Here is a 13,193-nt window from a genome sequence, read left to right on the forward strand (position 1 = left end):
TTTCTAGAAGGAAGAATAAAGAAATGGGGTGATACCTGCAGGGGATGAGGGTTCAGGACAGAAAGTTGTTCTTGAAGGTGGGAGTGGTGGGGGCGTGCTTGTCTCAGCCAGCTGCAGGGACAGCCATCCACAGGAGAGGCCCTTCAGTGAGCACTGCAGGAGATTGAGGACACGGCCTCATTGCCTGGAGGAAAGTAATAAAAATTTAATAAAGGCTAATATTTTATCCTGCACTCACTGTGGCCTGGGCATTCTCTTAAGTGCCTTACAACCTAACTTTATCTCAATATATGTCTCAGTAACTTCTATAGTTGGTGGGGGGTGAGGCACAACAGGGTCAGGAACCCCTCCTCGGTCAAGCAACCGTGAGGCCAACCCAGGGGTGATGTGACTCTGAAGTCAGTGCTCTCAGCCTCTGTGCTCTGAAGCCTTCCTGCAGACGACTGCAGGAACCAGGAATGGGCATGCACGTGGCCTTCACCCTGGAGACCGTCGTTGAGGGGAAGGTTGTGAGGGAAGGGGAGTACCTGCATGTACTTTATTTGTTTATTTAGTTTTTTAAAAAGCAGCTTTATTGAGAGATACGATTCATATCCCATCCAATTCACCCATTTAAAGAATACAGTTCCTGGGACTTCCTTGGTAGTCCAGTGGCTAAGACTCAGAGTCCCCAGTGCGGGGACATGGGTGCAGTCCCTGGTCCCATGTGTGTATATATATATATATATATATAAAACCTCTTTATTCATTCATCTGTTGATTTACACTTAAGTTTGCTTCCATATCTCGGCAACTGTACATAGTGTTGCTATAAACACTGAGGTTCACGTATCTTTTTGACCTAACATTTTCATTTTTTCTAGTAATATTTCTTGGAGTAGTTTGTATCCCAAGATCCCTCATGCCATGGCAAGGAGCGAGGATCCCACGAGCCCCAGCTAAGACTCAGAACAGCCAAATAAATACATATTAAGAAAAAGTAAAGTACGCAATCCATGGTTTTTCAGCATCACCGTAATTTTAGTGCATTTTCATCACCTCAGAAAAGAAATCCTGTACCCCTTGTCACTAGTCTAATCTTCCAACCCTTCTCAACCTCAAGCAAACACTCATCTCTTCTCTGACTCGAGAGAGATCCCCGGGCTGGATGTGCTGTGGGAACAGAGTCGTGGAAGAAGTGGTCCTGTGTGCCTGGCATCTTCATAATGTCTTCAAGGTTCATACACACACACTGTAGCTTGTATCAACACTTGGTTCTTTTTCTTGGTAGAATATTATTCCATGGCATGGACAGACCACACTTTGTTCATCCCTTTGTCAGTGGATGGGCATCTAGGTTGCTCCCACATTTCGGCCAAGTCTACTTTAAAGGAAGTTTTCAGGATTCCCATGCAGCTCCCTTCCCAAGAACTATTAGAGGGACTTCCTTGGTGGTCCTGTGGTTAGGAATCTGCCTTGTAATTCAAAGGATGCAGGTTCGATCCCACAAAAGGCAATGAAGATACTGCATGCTGCAACTAAGACCCAACGCAGCCAATTAAAAAAAAAAAAAGAGAGCCGTTAGAATAGATCAGCTGAATCAGCTGGCTGGGGGCTGGGAAAAAATTAAAATATATTGAACTAATGAGCTGAGCTGTGCAGGAGAGGGAGTGTGGAGAGAGGGGAACTGAGCATATTATTGTTGCTTAGGGATGGAAGTTTTATTTGGGCTCCTCAAGAGCAGAGTTCTAGCTGTCCATCCATTTAACAAGTGAACATCTACTGCTTGTCTGGCCCTGCTGGAGGTGAGGGGACTCAAAGTGAACAAGCCAGACAAAGACTCAGCCACCAGGGAACTCACATTTGAGAGAAGACAGGTGTTCAACAAGAAAAGTAACTCATGTTTATACACACTCATTGTCCCTGGAGGCTCAGAGGTTAAAGCGTCTGCCTGCAATGTGGGAGACCTGGGTTCGATCCCTGGGTTGGGAAGATCCCCTGGAGAAGGAAATGGCAACCCACTCCAGTATTCTTGCCTGGAGAATCCCATGGACGGAAGAGCCTGGTGGGTTACTGTCAACGGGGTCGCAAAGAGTCGGACTCAACTGAGTGACTTCACTTCACTATTGTGACTGTGAGGAAAAATCAGGGAGAGATGGGAGGAGGGCAGTTACAGACAAAAGCTCATGTAGGAGGTGACATTGACCAGGGTTTAAATAAAGTGAGGGATGGAACCACAGGAAGACCTGAGGGGAAAATATTCTGTGCAAAGGCCCTGGGGCTGGAAGAAACACATGTGTTCAGGGAATAGAAGGGCAAGGTGGAGAGAGACAGAGACGTTGTGGCGCTGTAGGGCCCCTCCAGAGGAGTGTGTAGGGTGGACGCTGGGGCAATTTGAGCAGGGAGCAAAGTCTCCACTCAGACAGGAAATACTCAGGGGGCTCAAGGGGCACAGGAAGGAGAGCAGCTTGCAGTGAGAGCACTGCAATGCAGCCCAGAACCATCTGATCTCCATCTCATTCATTCAATCTTTCAGCATCCACATACTAATTTCTACTATGCACTCAGCGTTTATGTGTGTCTTTAAATCTCATTTTATCTATACAGTCCTAATGGGAAGGTATGATTATCCCCATTTCACAGATGTGGTAACTGTGGCCCAGAGAGGTTAAGTTGACCCACTAAGGTCACACAGCAACAGTGGTGTCTTCAGGATTCACACGGCAGCTTTAGCCTCGTGCTCCCTAATGTAGTTATCCCCACTCTAGAGGAATGTAGGGGACTTTCCTGTTGCGGGGAAGTGCTTATTGAGTCAAGGTCTGATCAGGAACTTTGCCCAGGGTTCACGGTCAAAAAGCCTGGTGGTCCCACGTGCCCTGCATGTGACACACTCTCATGCTGTTGAACTTGGCCTTTGGCCCACTCATCTCCGTTGTGCCCTGAGGACTGGGCTTGAGGACGGGCAGAGTGTCACGTGCAATCACGGATGGATGATTTACAAGGTCCCCACGGGACACTGTGGGCTTCCCAGGCGGTTCAGACAATAAAGAATCCACCTGTAATGCAGGAGACCTAGGTTCGATCCCTGGGTCGGGAAGATCTCCTGGAGAAGGAAATGGCAACCCACTCCAGTATTCTTGCCTGGAGAATCCTCTGGACAGAGGAGCCTGGCGAGCTACAGTGGGTCGCAGAAGAGTCAGACACAACTGAAGTGATTTAGCCTGCATGGGACATTGTAGCCTTCCATGGCCACGTGGTCAGCAGGGTTCATGTAAGGGATGAAACATCCTTGGTCTCAGGCCCTTGTGTGCCCATCTGCACATGCAGGGTTGCACGTGAAAATATGTGTGTGCATACGTGTGTCTACACAGCCAAGTGCATGTGCATCCATGACACGTGCAGGATTGTGTGTGCGTAGGTTTGGGGTGTCCATAGCCTCACCAGGGCGGGAGGCAAGGACTGAACAAAGCTCCTCCCAAATCTGCAGCTCGTAGGGTCTCCAGGAACTAAGCTGCCTCCTGCAGTCGGAGAAGGGGTCCCAATGGAATTCCTCCCTAGGGCATCTGTGGCTCCCTGGCTGCTCCATGGGGCGCTCGCCTAGGATGAGAGGAACTCAGCCCAGTGCTGGCTCCACCCGTTACCAGCTGTGCAGCCTCGGGAAAACCAGGTCACCTCTCTGTTCCTCACCTGCCAGCGGGAATAACTAGATCTAACCCAAAGATGAAAAGGTGTGTGAGAAGATGCTGTAGAAGCTGCGAGGGGCTGGAGTGAAGCGAAGAGACAGCAACCTGGGTGCCCAGCAAGGTGCTGGTACCGAATGTAACAAGCGCCACATTGGCAACAAAAGCAGAAAGAAGCAAGTGTGATGGCATCAGACTGAAAAGCTTTCTCACAGCACGGAAACCATCAACAAAACAAAAAGGCAGCATACCGAAGGGGAGGAAATATTTCCAAATCATGCTGTGATAAGCGGTGAATATTCAAAATGTATAAAGAACTCATACAACTAAGTAGCAAAAAACAAACCAGTTAAAAAATGGGCAGAGGGGACTCCCCAGGTGGCTCAGTGGTAAAGGGGACTTCCCAGGTGGCTCAGTGGTAAAGAATCCGCCTGCCAAAGCAGGAGACATGGGTTGAATTCCCAGTCCGGGAAGATCCCACCAAGGGATCTAGGTGGGAGGAAAAGCCAAGGAAAAGCTAGGCCCATGCACCACAACTACTGAGCCTGTGCTCTAGGACCTGGAAAATAACAACTGCTGAAGCCCTCGCTCCCAGAGCCCAAGCTCTGCAACAGGAGAGGACACCACAATAAGAAGCCCATGTACTGCAACTATAGAGTAGCCCTCATTTGAGACAACTGGAGAAAGCCTGTGTGAAGCAACAAAGACCCAGTGCAGCGCAAAATAAAAATAAAAAACAAAAAACCGCCATGAGACACCACATCACCCCTGTTATTAAGCTGGTTGTAATCAAAAGGACAAGAAATAACAAATGTCGGAGAGGGTGTGGAGAAAAGGGAGCCCTCGTGCACTGTTGTGGGAATGTAAATTCATGCAGCCGCTATGGAAGACAGTATGGTTCTTCAAAAAAATTAAAAATACAGCTACCATATGATCCAGTAATTCCACTTCCGGGTATTGATCCGAAGGAAATTAAAACAGGATCTGGAAGAGATAGCTACACTCCCATTTATTGCAGCATTATTTACAATCGCCTAGAGATGGTAACAACCTGCATGTCCATCAGTGGACGAATGGGTAAAGAAGATGGCTCCACATATGTACATATACACACACATATATAATGGAATATTATCTTCCAGCCATGAGAGAAGGAAATCTTGCCTTTGTGACACCATGGATAGACCTTGAGGGTGTGATCCTAAAGCCAGACAGAGAAAAACAAATACTGCATGATATTACTTACATGTGGAATCTTAAAAAGAAAAAAAATGTCAAATTCATAGAAACAGAATGGAGAAAACTGGTTGCCAGGGGCTGGGTGTGTGGTGGAGGAAATAGGGAGAAGCTAGTAACGGGGTGTACAAACCTCACCTGTGAGATGAATAGTCTGAGGAGTGAGTATAAAACAGAACTGATAGCACCGTGTTGCACAACTGAAAAGAAAACACGAGAATGCACTAGACCTAGGCGGACCCCCCGGCCAGCAAACATTGACAAGCTAGTGGGTGGCCAGCAAGGGATGGGGGTATGGAGCCACAAGACGTGGTGTTTGCTGTTTGGGAAATAGAGCAGTTCATTCAAGAATGAAGCCTGACCCCAAAGGCTCACTTTCAGGATGGTCACAAGCGCTGGCCAGGCCAGTTGGTGGTGTTGGACGTTGGCTCCCTCCTTTTCCATGGACTTCTCCCCCGACGGGGATGGGTTCCTCCCATCACCATGGAAACAACCCAGCAGACCACTTCTCAGGAAGCCAGGGCCAGGGTGTTTCAAGAAGGAGGGTTTGGCCGATGAATCTGTGGAAGAGTCAAGTCAATGAATCTCGCTGGGGGCTCCCTAGGGGAAGCTCTGTTAGGGCCCCGGGGAGGAGCTACATTCCAGTGAGTTCCAAGAGATCAAGGTGAGAGGAAGCGCCTGTAGCAGCCGGCTCTTTCTGGGGGGCTGTAGAGGAGAGGGGAGGGTGTAGCCTGTGAAATGGGACAGCGTTGAAGACCATCGAGGAGGAGAAAGCCTTAAGAGGGGGCTTGGAGAGAAGGGATCACCCTCCCTGAGATGGAAGGGTGGCAGAAGCAGGGGCTTTAATAACAGCTGACAATTATTAAGCAGCTGAATATGAAAGTGTTAGTCGCTCAGTTGTGTCCGATTCTTTGTGACCCCATGGACTGTAGCCCACCAGGCTCCTCTGTCCATAGGATTCTCCAGGCAAGAATACTGGAGTGGGTTGCCATTCCCTTCTCAAGGGATCTTCTTAACCCAGGGATCGAACTCAGGTTTCCTGCATTGCAGGCAGAGTCTTTACCATCTGAGCCACCAGGCAAGCATCTATTGTGCACCGATTCCTATTGTAAGTGCGTGTGTTTTAACTCATCTCACCCTCAGAACAATGCTGTAGAGAAGTTCTATCATTAACCTCATATGCAGATGAGGAGACCAAGACAAGGCGGATACTGAGGAGTGAGGCAGAAGTAAGCAAGGAGGCTTCCTCCAGGCAGTGAGACCAGGAGGGTGGGGGTGAGCTCCTCTCCAACACCAAGGAGACTGGAAAGATTGGAAATTGGAACAGGCTTAATCACCTCAGGAGGAGAGCATCCAGTTAGAATAGTTTCCCAGTTGTTTTTTAAAACAAGGAAACTTTTCCCCCTACCCTCCACATCAGATCTGATGGCATCCTAACATAGAATTAGACCAGATCAGAGTTCCATTTGGAGTGTAAATTCCATGCCCAGCCTTCTCCACTTGCCTCCTGACTCCAGGGTGGCCCTAGGGGTGCCTGATGGGGCCCTGAGGCTCCTCAGAACCCAGGAGAGAAACACAGGGTTTCTGCAGGACCAGACTTCTTCACATGAGCATCTAAGCCAGCAGCCTGTTTTCAGGGGAATCCTCTCTGAGAGGGAGACACAGGTAGCTCTTCCTCCAGGCTCTGTAACCCCTATTCCTTGGCAGCAGGGGGGACACGAGGTATCGAGGGTCCTCAGCCTCCAGGGTCTAATGCCTGATAATCTGAATGGAGCTGATGTAATAAGAACAGAAAAGTGCACAATAAATGCAATGCACTTGAATCATCCCCAAACCATCCCCCCACCCCAGTCCATGGAAAAGTTGTCTTCCACGAAGCTGGTCCCTGGTGCCACAAAGGTTGGGGACCGCTGGACTAGATGACCTTTAAAGCTCCTCCAAAGGAGACTGGGCAGAGAGTGAGAGGGAAACAGAGGCTGGAGAGAGGGAGGCCCGCCTGATCGTGCAGCCCTGCTCTGACTTGGGGTGGAACACAGAGCTGCGGGCCCCCTAGACCAGGGTGACATTTCTGGAGCTTTCTGCCCCTGGCTGCTGAGACATCTGTCATCACTTGCCTTGTTATTAAGACCTTTTCAAAGCTTTCTGAGGAGGAGGTACAGTTGGCAGACTGCACTGAGGAGCAAAGGAAGTCCACCCTTTCCTTCTTGCCCTTGGCCTGCAGGAGGGGCGGGGGCTGGGAGAAGGAAGTAGGGAAGGCACCTGGCAGTCTCTGCTGGCCATGACCTGGGGCCGCTGAGTCCCTCAGTTTCCCAGACCAATAGCAGTAATAGACTTCCAAGGCGGCGCGAGTGGTAAAGAACCTGCCTGCCAAGCAGGAGACGTAAGAGACGCTGGTTCAATCCTTAGGTCAGGAAGATCCCCTGGAGGAGGGCACAGCAACCCACTCCAGAGTTCTTGCCTGGAGAACCCCATGGACAGAGGAGCCTGGTGAGCTACAGTCCATGGGGTCCCAAAGGGTTGACAGGACTGAGCGTCTTAGCACAGCACAGTCATGTTTGTGCGTCTATGCTGGGTTTATTAGGTTTCTTCCAGTGCAGTTTTGCATTTAAGTCTTACTGAATCCCCACAAGTCAGTGAGATGCGCAGGGCAGGGATAAGAGCCTGGTTTACAGTGCTCTGACAGGTTTACAAGGTGAGCCTGGCTTACAGTGCTGGCCCAGGGCCAGTGTGTGGAAAGGGGCCTGGGTCTCCATCACCAGCTCCTGCGCTGTTGCAGCTGCACTTCTTGGAACATCCCCCCAACCCCCGCTGCAGGGCCCCGGGCAGCATTTTCCCATCTCAATCACCCCCACCCCCAACTTTCTCATTGTCCTGCTTTTTGGCCCCCTGGCCTCCTTTGGCTCAGTTGCAAGCCATCTGGTCTCTGAAAATCCAATCTAACAGTTGAAGAGAATGAAAAAGTTGGTGTTTTTTCCTGCTGCGTGAGGGCAGGGGGATGGTTAATAATTAGGTGACCCGGGGGCAATGGGAGGAGTGAACTTAGAAATTATTCTCAAGACCCTTGATGAAGTATCGGGAACTGAGAAGGGGAAGAAAATATTTTGGTCTTAAAAAAAATCAGCCATATTAAGATACAGTTACATAAAATAAAATCCTCCCATATTTAAACGTGTAGGTTGTGATTTTTGACAAATGTCTACTGCTATGTAGCTACTTCTCAAGTGATGGAATAGCTCCACCACCCCATGACCTCTTGTTCCCTTCAGCTTGAATCTCCCCGCTTTCGTGTCACTGAAACTGGTCTGCTTCCTGTCACGATGGATTTGCCTTTTCTAGAACCTCATTCGCATGGAATCATGCAGTGTGTGGACTTTTGTGTCTGCTGTCCTTCACTTACTGCAAGGCTTTTTTGAAATTCATCCACTTGTTGTCTACATGAGTAAGCTCATTCCTTTTTACTGCTGAATAGTATTCCTTTGTATAGATATGCTACAATCTGCTTATCCATTTACCAATTCATGGACGTTTAGGGTTGCAGGGTTTTCTTTTCTTTAACATGAGTCTCTCTCCCTTTTTTCTAAAAATACTGCCTCTACATACATTTAGAACACATGGTCCACATGTGTGCAGGGTACATCACTTACTCAACTTACTAAGGCTTGGTGTGCACATATGTTTACTCTCCTTGGATTAACTCTGAGCCAACTCCATCCCACTCCTACTCCTCTGACCAGGGCACAGGGGCTCACAAAGCAGAAATCACTTTTTTATTTTATTTGGTTGCACGGCATTTGGGATGTTAGTTCCCCGACCAGGGATCAAACCTGTGCCCCCTACATTGAGATCTCCAAGTCTTAACCACCAGAGTGCCAGGGAATTCCCTGGAAACCCTCCTGTTAGTCACACAACTCGAAAAATGAATATTTGAACCCAAACACTTATGTAGATATTTAACCTTTTTACATATTTTATTTGATTGTAGCACAAACACACAATGCAAGATCCACTTGCTTAACAGATTCCTGGCTGTACATTGTAGCTACTGGCGCAATGCTGCACAGCAGCCTCTAGGAAAAATTCATCTTGCATGAGTAAAACTTTACGTCTGTTGATCAGCAATTTCCCTTTAGTCCCCTCCCCTCCCCCATCCCTGGCAACCACTATTCTAGTCTCTAATTCTGTGAGTTTGACTATTTTAGGATCCTCATTCATATAAATGGGATCATGCAGTATTTGTCTTTCTGTGACTGGCTTATTTTGCTTAGCATGTCTTTAAGGTTCATCCACGTTGTCAGATACGGCAGCGTTTCCTTCTTTTTTTTTGGTTCCCATTTTTATTTATTTATTTTTCTTTCAGCCACAGCACATTTGTGGGCTCTTAGTTTCCCAACCAAAGATTGAACCTGAATCCTCGGCAGTGAGAGTGTGGAGTCCTAACGAATGGATCGCCAGGGAATTCCCAGAATTTCCTTCTTTTTAAAGGCTGAATAGATTCCACTTGTGTAGAAGGCATTGTCTCTATTTGTTCGTCCATCTTTTGGGCTGTTTGTGAATCTTGGCTTTTGTGAATAGTGCTGCACTGAATGACGTGCTGTGCTGTGCTCCGTCCTGTCTGACTCTCTGCGACCCCATGGACTGTAGCCCACCAGGCCCCTCTGTCCATGGAACTCTCCAGACAAGAATACTGGAGTGGGTTGCCGTTTCCTCCTCCAGGGCTGCGCTGAATATTGGAGGGCTAATATCTCTTCGAGATCCTGATTTCAATTCTTTTGGATAAATACCCAGAAGGGAGATTTCTGGATCATGTGGTAGTTCTATTTTTAATATTTTGAGAAACCGCCATACTGTTTTTCATAGCACCATTTTTTTCATTCTTACCAACTGTGTATAAGGATTTTAATTTCTCCACATTTTCCCCAGTGTTTGTAGTCTTTGTCTTTATTTTTTTTTAAAGAATAAATATCCTACCATGCGTGAGGCAACAGCCCCTTGTGGTTTTGATTTGCATTTTCCTGATAGTTACCTCGAGCATCTTTTGATATACCTGTGGGCCATTTGCATGTCTTCTCTGGAAAAATGTTTGTTCAAGTTTTTAGCCCACTTTTAATTGAGTTACTAGGTTTTGTTGCTATTGAGTTGTAGGAGTTCTTTCTATATTTTGGAAATTAACTGCTTATCAGACATATGGTTTGCAACTATTTTCTCCTGTTCTGTAGGCTGCCTTTTCACTCTGTTGATTTTTTTTTTTTTTGCAGTGCGGGAGTTTTTTTGGTTTAATGTAGTCCCACTTGCCTATTTTTACTTTTGTTGCCTGTGGTTTTGGTGTCATACCCATGAAGTCATTGCCAAGACCAATGTCATAAACCTTTTCCCCTAGGTCTTATGCTTAAGTCTCTCATCCATTTTGAGCTGATTTTGTGTACAGTGTAAGATATGGGTCCAAATTAATTACTCCGCATGAGGGTGTTAAACTTTCCTGATACCGTTTGTTGAAGAGATGATCTTTTCCCTGTTGTGCCTTCTTGGTAACCTGGTCCAAGGTCAACTGGCAGTGTCTGTGTAGAGTCGACAGCTTCTTGCTTCTGGGAATATTTGCAGCTGTGAACAGTTTCATGTCAATATGTGTTTTTATTTATTTGGGGTGAATACCTAAGCATGCAATTAGTGTTAGTCATTCAGTTGTGTCCGACCCCTTTGCGGCTCTTCACTCTGTAATCCGCCAGGCTCCTCTGTCCGTGGAGTTTTCCAGACAAGAATACTGGAGTGGGTACCCATTCCCTTCTCTAGGGGATATTCCTGACCCAGGGATCAAACCAGGGTCTCCTGCAATTGCAGAAACGTCCTTTACTGTCTGAGTCACCAGGGAAGCCCCAGACATGCAGTTAGGTGTGTGTTTTAACTTTATGAGAAACGGCCAGAGTCCTTTCCCAAGAGTTGGGCCTTTTTACAACTCCACCAGGAGTGTGAGAGTCCCAGGTGCTCCACACTCTCCTCAACACTTGGTGTTGTCAGACTTTTGAACTTAGTTCTTCTCGTGGGCGTGCAGTGGTGTCTCATTTTGATTTTCATTTGCATCTCCCTAATGACTAGTGAGGAGAAGCCAATGGCACCCCACTCCAGTACTCTTGCCTGGAAAATCCCATGGGCAGAGGAGCCTGGTAGGCTGCAGTCCACGGGGTTGGGAAGAGTCGGACATGACTGAGCAACTTCACTTTCACGCACTGGAGAAGGAAATGGCAACCCACTCCAGTGTTCTTGCGTGGAGAATCCCAGGGACGGGGGAGCCTGGTGGCTGCCGTCTATGGGGTCGCACAGAATTGGACACGACTGAAGCGACTTAGCAGCAGCAGCAGCAATGACTAGTGATGTCAGTATATTTTCTTTGGAGAAGTATCTATTCAAATCTTTAGTACAGTTTTCTATAAAGTTGTTTGTCTTATTTTTTTAATTAATCAATTTATGTATTTCTGGCTATGCTGGGTCTTCATTTCTTGTCTCCAGTTGTGATGAGCAGGGCTGCTTTCCAGTTGCAGTGAGTGGGTTTCTCATGCTGCGGTTTCTGGGCTCCAGAGCACAGGCTCAGTTGCTGCGGTGCACGGGCTTAGTTGCCCTGAGGCGTACGGAATCATCTCGGACTAGGAACCAACCCCTTGTCTCCTGCATTGACAAGCAGATTCTTTACCACTGAACCACCAGGGTAGCCCCTAATTACTGAGTTATAAGAATTCACTTTTCTTAACAGTGTCTTTCAAAACAGAAAACTTCATTTTATTTCAGTGAAGTCCAATTTATCAACTTATTTCCTCCATGGTCTGTGCTTTTTGTATCCTACATATCTCTGTGTCCTCTAAGTCACAGATTTTTTCCTATGTTTTCTTTGAAAAGTTTTATAATTTTATTTATAAAATCATTCAGTTCAGTTCAATTCAGTCGCTCAGTCGTGTCCCACTCTTCGTGACCCCAAGGACTGCAGCATGCCAGGTCTCCCTGTCCATCACCAACTCCCAGAGTTTACTCAAACTCATGTCCATCGAGTCGGTGATGCCATCCAACCATCTCATCCTCTGTCGTCCCCTTCTCCTCCCGCCTTCAATCTTTCCCAGCATCAGGGTACTTTTCAGTGAGTCAGTTCTTCGCATCAGGTGGCCAAAGTATTGGAGTTTCAGCATCAGTCCTTCCAATAATCTCCTGTAGGATAGACTGGTTGGATTTCCTTGCAGTCCAAGGGACTCTCAAGAGTTTTCTCCAACACCACAGTTCAAAAGCATCAATTCTTCGGTGCTCAGGTTTCTTTATGGTCCAACTCTCTCATCCATACATGACTACTGGAAAAATAAAATCACTAGGTCTGTTTATAAAATTATTACATCTGTTACTTTAGGTCTGTGATCCAGTTAGTATTAATTCATGTATCTATGATGTAAGATATGGATTGAAGTCCATTTTCCTGCATATTGATGTTCAACTGTTTCAGCACCATCTGTTAGAAAAGTTATTATCCCTTACTGAATTATCTTGGTACTTTTACTACAAATCAATGTACCAAGAATCAGTTGAAGTTTGAATCTATTTCTAGCCTCTGCATTTGGTACAACCAATCTGTATGTCTGTCCTTATGCCAACACCAAATTCTCTTAATTTGAGCAGCTTTAAGTCTAGAAAACACGCAGTGGAAGTCCTATAACTCGTCTATTTACTTATTTATTTGTGGCTTCACTGGGTCTCCGTTGCTCTGCGGGCTTTTCTCTAGTTGCAGTGAGCAGGGGCTGCCCTCCAGTTGCAGTTCGCGGGCTTCCCATTGTGGTGGCTTCTCTTGGTGCGGAGCATCGGGCATGGTCTCTAGGGCGCTCGGGATTCTGTAGTTGTGGCACGTGGGCTCAGTAATGATGGTTTGCAGGCTCTAGAACACAGTCCCAGTAGTTGTGGTTCACGGACTTAGTTGCTCCACAGCATGCAGAATCTTCCCGGACCAGGGATTGAACCCGTGTTCCCTGCACTGGCAGGCGGATACTCAATCACTGGACCACCAGGAAGTCCCTATAACGCGCTCTTATTTCTCAAAGTTGTTGGCTTTTCTTTCTCGGTTCTCCTGCTGGGTGTCCCCTCGTCTGTCCGTCTGCTGCCGCTTCACCCGCTGCAGGACCACACGTCTCATCAGTCCCCTCAGTGACTCAGCTGTGTTTATGGCCGAGCCGTGGAGTCCTGAGTCTGAATACAGATGCGGGAGGTCGTGGCTGGGCAGCCTCTCCTGGTTCGGGGCCTGGCCGGGCGACGGCCTCATTAGCTCTTGGCATTTGG

General features: G+C 47.4%; 1 protein-coding gene across 1 annotated transcript in view; it reads left to right on the top strand.

Moving 5' to 3' along the window:
* Nucleotides 1-13,193, top strand: part of IQSEC3 (IQ motif and Sec7 domain ArfGEF 3) — an 86,930-nt gene that overhangs the window by 16,747 nt on the left and 56,990 nt on the right. The window lies entirely within an intron of this gene.

The sequence above is a fragment of the Capricornis sumatraensis genome, chromosome 4 (genome assembly GCF_032405125.1).
Source record: "Capricornis sumatraensis isolate serow.1 chromosome 4, serow.2, whole genome shotgun sequence".
NCBI lineage: Eukaryota > Metazoa > Chordata > Mammalia > Artiodactyla > Bovidae > Capricornis > Capricornis sumatraensis.